This window comes from Dasypus novemcinctus, chromosome 20 (genome assembly GCF_030445035.2).
Source record: "Dasypus novemcinctus isolate mDasNov1 chromosome 20, mDasNov1.1.hap2, whole genome shotgun sequence".
Taxonomy (NCBI): domain Eukaryota; kingdom Metazoa; phylum Chordata; class Mammalia; order Cingulata; family Dasypodidae; genus Dasypus; species Dasypus novemcinctus.
In genome coordinates, this window is record NC_080692.1 from 10,304,827 (window position 1) to 10,311,645 (window position 6,819).

General features: G+C 38.6%; 1 pseudogene; it reads left to right on the plus strand.

Moving 5' to 3' along the window:
* The first annotated feature begins 1,457 nt into the window (after positions 1–1,457).
* LOC101417485 (NHL repeat-containing protein 3 pseudogene) lies at positions 1,458–2,966 on the plus strand (annotated as a pseudogene).
* Positions 2,967–6,819: the final 3,853 nt, after the last annotated feature.

Sequence of the window (6,819 nt, forward strand, 5' to 3'; positions counted from 1 at the left end):
ACCCAGCCTTCCTTCTCCTCCTAAGGCTCCATGGTCCCAACTCCTTCCAGTATCAGTTGTAGGCCATCAAACTCTCTAGGCTTTGTCTCTCTCCCTGGGGCTCGATTCTTTCTAGGCTCAGGCTTGCATCTCTCCAAAAGGCCAACAGTAGATTAGCAGCTAGTCACTCTCCCCAGGGTCTCTGCCATGTCTATGGAGTTGTCTCTATTCCTCTGATTTTTTTCTCCTGCGTGTTTACTTCCTGGGCTCCAGCTCAAAGCTCTAACCTCCCTTCTCTTCAGTGTGGTTTCTCTGTGAGTCCCTGTCACCAAGAGGATTGAGATTCAACATCCTACTGACATGTCCCACTCAAAGTCCCAATCATTATTTAATAAAGTAAAAATGAAACCTCTGAATCCAATATAATCTAATATGCCCAGAGGAGCAGACCAAATTACAAACATAATACAATATCTATTTTTGGAATTCATAAGTAATGTCAAACTGCTACAACCATTTTATAATCTAACTGTAATCTTATTGCCATCATGCCATTGAAGGCATATAAAGTTATTAGAATTATATAATTTTTTAAAACCTATTTTTTTTTTCCTGAGAATTAAACTTGTTTAGCTTATGTTTTCTAAGTTTCCCACCACCAGTGCCCTCTATCAACTACCTCTGAATTTTAAGCTTATAAGAAGCTTCGGTTATGGAACTGCATAATACCAGGGAGAATGTTCTATTCCTTACAGTCTTTCAGAGATAAGGACACTGAATTTTATCAATGTAATTCTAAGCTCCCAAATAATAATGAATCCTATAATATCTGGTGAATGTAAGAAACAAAAATTTCCCTCCCTATGTAAATTTTTTTCAGGTTTATTGAATATTGTTTATATAGGGCAAACTTTAAGCTTTTTAGTGTGTATCCTTACATGAATTGTGGCAAATGCATAGTCATGTGGCCATCACCCCAATTAAGAGGGAGAAGTATTCCAATCAAATAAACCTCTTGTGTCAGTAGGTCTTGAGTACCCACCCCTTGGTGGGTAGGGACTCACAGATAAAAGGCATGGTAAAGAACAGAGTTGAGGAAGGAAGGAAACTCAGAAGCCTGCATCAGCACCCTTTTGACTGACTAATACAAAATTTGGTACCAAAGAATGGGGAAGTGTTTTTGCAGTTACCAAAATGCTAGAATGGTTTTATAAATGGTCAAGGGGTATTTTTTTGAGGAATTGTGAAATGCTTGATGGAAAAGGCCTAGAAGAGACTTTGAAGAGACTGTTGATAGCAATATGGATGCTAAAGAGACTTTTTATGATGCCTTAGAAGTAAATGATGAAACTATTATTGGAATCTGGAGGAAAGGCAATCCATGTTTTAAAGTTTCAGAAAACCCAAAGATTGGGTAAGGTGTGGCAATCACCCCAACACTCTTGGAGGGAGAGGTCTGGAGCTTGGTTGACACCCAGATGCTTGATGAGGGTGGAACCAAGAAAATGACCTTCGGGTAAGCAGGTCGAATGGGTGGGTCCCCATATGGCCCCAAGGGGAAGAAACCATCTTCTTAAGAATGACTCTCAGACTGAAATTGAGTGGAGGATGCCCTGCAGGTTTACTGAAATGTAGAGGACCCATGACTCATGTTTCCCTCCCATTTTCTCCTTAACATAATGAAAATGTTTATCCTTTGTCTGTCCATTTGTGTACTGGAAGTAGATGAATTGTTTCCTAAGTTTCAGAGGTCTATAGCAGACAGGACTTTGCCCCAGCACAAACTGTATTTCTTTAAATTGATTGTGACATGATTTGGTACTTGCATTGTAACAGATTTAAGGTTTGTTTTTTTTGTTTTTTTGTTTTTTTAATATTGTAATGTCTTTTTGGAATTCAGAGGCTGGAATATAGCAGTTTGATATTATTGATGAATTCCAAAAAGAAATATTGGATTATGTTTGTAAATTGGTCTTTTCCTCTGGGCATATGAGATTATATTGTATTATATTGTGTCAGTGGCTCATTGAGTCCCTGCCCCTTGGTGAGTGGGGACTCACAGATAAAAGGCATGGCAAAGGACAGAGTTGAGGGTTTTTTGATGTTGGAGTTTGACGCTGAAGCTTTAAGCTGGAGCCCCAGGAAGTAAGCACACAGAGGAAAGAGAAGCAAGCCCGAGGAAGGGAGGAACCCAGGAAGTCTGAACCCTTACAGACATCGGCAGTCATCTTGCTCCAACACATGAAAATAGACTTCGGTGAGGACAGTAACTTATGCTTTATGGCCTGCCACCAGTAAGCTCCTATCTCAAATAACTACCCTATATAAAAACCAACCAATTTCTGGTATTTTGCATCAGCACCCCTTTGACTGACTGATAGTATTCTTGTTCAAGTTTTGGGTACAGTAGGTAAGAAAGGAACTGGTTTTAGTCCCCTGCCATTTGATGACCCTGCAGAATTATATTTGGAGAACACAGGAGATCTTTACCCTGTAGGTGCAGGATTGGATAACATTGCTCAAAAAGTCCCAAGATTTCACAATGCTTTGGTTGTGTGCAGGAAATGAGACAGTGCCTGCTCAGTTGAACGTACTGTATAGTACCAAGGTTGATTCAGTTGGTGGAGTGTGCATTGCTGAGGGAGGAAATAAAAGAATCCAAGTGTTTGATAAAGAAACTCTGGAGTTGTTAGGTGCCTGGACTTGTTTCATAGAAAAGAGACGTTTTAATTGGATTCACTCCTGAAGAGGAGTACTTGGTTATGGTTCAGCTGAATCTCAGCAGGCTTTTATTCATGACAGCACCCTCTGTCGGATGCATTGGTAATTGTTTTGTGGTCAGCACCTCACAGCTTGCTGGTCAAATTTCATCTCAGCTTGTAGACATGGATAGACAGACTGGAGCAAGCTATGTAGCAGACATTGGAACAAAACAAAGACTAAAAGATGGCTCTTTGAATAGATATTTTCCTGCATTTGATTCATGATTTTTCTTTACCTGGAGATCTTTCAAGTGGAAATTCGAGAATCCACTGTTAAATTCTTAAAAAGGATGTTAAAATAAAAGAATATGTTTCCTTATTTTTATCTGATCCTGTATCAGAAACATTTGCTGTTAAATCACTAAAAATCATATGTTTGGTTGCCATTCTTGGGATTTGGTTTTATTTGTAAATACATAAGGATATTCTAATGAAATAAATGTTAAGTCCATAAAAATGAGGCTGGCAATAGAGACTTGTGTGGTTAACTGCCCTGTTAGACTACTTCTTCATGGGAAAAATGGGAATGAAAATAGGTTTTGAGGATAACTGTCTGAATTTCACTAGAAGAATTGCAAACTTCGAAGTTTTTCCATCTTTGATAAAGTGAACTGCTTCAGAGATTCTGTGTCTGATATGCTATTTATTAATTTGCATACCTACTAAATGCTATGTCCTGGAGATTAAAAAATGGAGGGCAGACTTTTTCTGCTTTTTGTGTAGCTTATAGTTCAGTGAAGAGACAAGCGTGAAAGCAGTGCCATCTCAGAGATGGCGACATTTAAGTGTAGTGGTTTTGGTCAGGAGAGCACTGGCATCTGACAGGATAGGGGGATGTCTCAAGGGAGTCAGTTTGAGCCAGGACTTGAACAACTGAGGAGGTGCTTTCTGGGGATTTAGGAAGGACACCATGGTCCTTGCAGAGATGCTATAAAATGTTATAAACTTGCTGTGAACTTTGGTAGGTTTTTGGTGTTTGTTTTTTTTTAACCCTAATTAGGCTTTGGTCATTTAGCTGAAAGATACTGATTTTCAACCTTTACATGTAAAAATAAAATGGCATCTAGAGCACTTTATTGAAAGGGATTCTCCCACATAATTCCAATGTTTTTTAAAAATGGCATTAAAAATAGTACTTCTCAGTGTTTCTTTCTTAATTTTTTTTAAACATGAATCCACTTCATTCCTAATATTTGACTACCTTAAAGAAATATTAGGAGAATTATTTATATGGATATGTGTGCCAAACTTGGAGATACTGAGATGAGTAATTTCCTGTCTTTCTGTTTCTACACCTCTGCTGTGAGGATCAGATGTGCTGTGGATACAAAAGGTCCGCTTTGAAACATATAGGTCCTTGTACAGGAAATATTAATGGAGGTCCTTTAAATATGATATTTACTTGATACCTTGATTTTGCTTTTACTGTTTTTATCAAAATGTATCCTCATGGACTTTATGCAGTTTAGCTAATACAGTTAAATGATTTAGATGGAAGAGTAATTTGAGATTTTGTCTTATTTTTAAGCTAGAATGAGAAGTTCAAATGTCTCTTTGAAAGAATGCAGGATAGATAAACTGATATTGCCATTTCTGAAATGTTTTATTTACCATTCTTTTATACCAGATTCTTTTAAGAGTTGCTGAAAATGTCTTTTTTGTATATCTCCCTAAAAGAGTTTCTTTTATTAACATACTTTTAATCATAATGTTTTGCTTTTTTCTTTGGATTAATTGGCTAAATGAATGAGAAATGTGTTGTGTTTGCTATAACTAAGTACAAATTAAAATTTTGGGAAAAAAGTGCTGATTAAGTATTTTATTTCCTTGTAATGTTTAAACAAGTTCAGCTTGTTAAATTAATGGGGAGCCTTGTGATTCCAATTTGAAGTGGTTAAAAAAATAACTGATTTAGACCTGTGATTTTAAGTAAAATATTATTAAGTTTTATACACTGTTAGGCATTTAAAGAAGTGGCTCTTTATATTTATGAGTTTAATTTCATAGGTATAAAGAAATTACTTAACTACTTGGGAAGTTTTATCACTCAGACCATTGAAGTACTTTAAAATGAAAGTGATATTAAAGTTATAAATGAGATTTAATTGTTAATAGTGTAATGATTAATTAAGGTTTTATATGGTACCAAATATTAATTAAGGAACTCCTAAAAGTATTGGAATATGTTAATTTAAAATATAACATTAAGATTTGTAACCAGAAAAGAAAATGTTTAAGAAAAACATGATTTGACTATATAAAAAAAAACTGTATATTAATTTTTGAAACAAAACAATATCTTTTTTTTTGCACAGAAATAAACCATGGTATAAGACTGCAAAAACTTACATTTTTTAGTCCTAGAAAGGAACCCATTAGCAACAATTCATAAAATGTTTAGAGAGGGGGGCGGGGCAAGATGGTGGCTGAGTGAACTTACCTGATAATATCTCCTGCAAAAAAGCGGCTGGGCAGTGTTGGAGGCTCTTCAGGACCAGGCTGTTTCAGGATTTTTGCAGGTCAGGAAGTATCTGGACATCGATTTGGTGGGAAGGTAACAGAGAAAATACGTCTATAAAATATACACGGAGGTCCTGGCTGCCCACGTAAAGTTCCCTCCTTGGGTGGGCAGAGCCGCGGCATCAGGCGCTGCCGTGGCATGGGGTGCTGCCGCGGCAGTTTTTTTTCCTTTTTTCTTTTTGTAGGCTCTGCAGTACTGGGGAATTCATAAGCCCTGAGCGGCCTATTGGGGGGTTAATAGGACAGGAGGTGCTTGCAGACCGATTTGGGGAGACAAACGGGAGTTTTATGGCAAAGCGGGGGGAATATTTGATGGCGGACACAAAAAATAGCACTCCCGCCTACAGCCGCGCCCCCCCCCCCCCCAAACCCGGCTGCCGATCTACAGTGGACTTAAAGTGATAGCAATAAAGAGAAGCCACCAGGGTCTGGCAGGGTGGGAGGCATTTGGAATCTGATTAGGGGAATATTTTCGAAGTGTGGGAATTTCGGGTTTGGACTCTCCCCCCGACCTGGCTATTGATCTGCGTCATTAAATTGGCTGCAGTCTAGAGGTGCCCCCAGGTGGCCGTTCTGGGGGATCACAGGGTGGGAGGGGAGGGGTCCTGAAGTCAATTGGTGATATATCCACAGAATAGACCCCAGTGAGTGAGTGAATTGTGGGGTACAGAACACAGGATAGAGCTTGTGGATGTGACCTCACCCATAGGGCTGGCACCCAGCTGCGGGGATCCCTGAAGGCTGTGATGCACTGTGGTGCTCCCAGGCTTCCTGTTAACCGGACTTGAGGTTGCCAGGTCTGAGTCCCCTAAACCCTGGTGGCCCACACCCCAGAGACTCACACCTCTTGAGTCCTCAATATCTCAGACTTTCCATCCCTGAATCCATCACACCCTGAGGTCCATCTGAGGTCCTTGAATGTCCTAGCCCTCAACGTTTGCGTTTTTTCTTTTTTGTTTTGTTTTGTTTTTATTTTTATTCTATTTTTATTTTTTATTTTATTTTTTTAATGTTCTGATTGCTAACATTGCATTATCCCCTAGTCTTTTCTCCCAGCATATCCCCCAAAGTCTTTTTTTTTTTCCTCTCTCTCTTGCCCCCCATCTTCTTCTTATTCTATTTTATCTTAACTATACAATAGGTGCTGCTGGAAACACCTCACATTTGCTGGGTTTCCTCATCCTCCACTGCCTCATTTCTGTGTGAATAGATTTTGTCTGTCTACACTATCCCCTTTCCCCTACATCTTGATATCCTCCATCATCTACTGTCTCTCCTATATTCCACCTCCCTTTCTTTGATCCACAAAGTGTCTAACTCTTAATTTCTAATACCTTTGTTTTGTTTTCTGTCTGTTATTCACTCTTGAAACTATTACCTTTCTATTCTCTTTCCCTCTCTCACGAAAACAATAGCTTTTTAGTTCATATCATATTCCTCCCATATTTAGTCATCTACCTCATTATAGGTACTGTACCTACTGCTATAACTCTACACAATTTACATGAATCTAACCTCCATCTTCCCAGATCTCATATTGCTGCTTTGTTAACATATA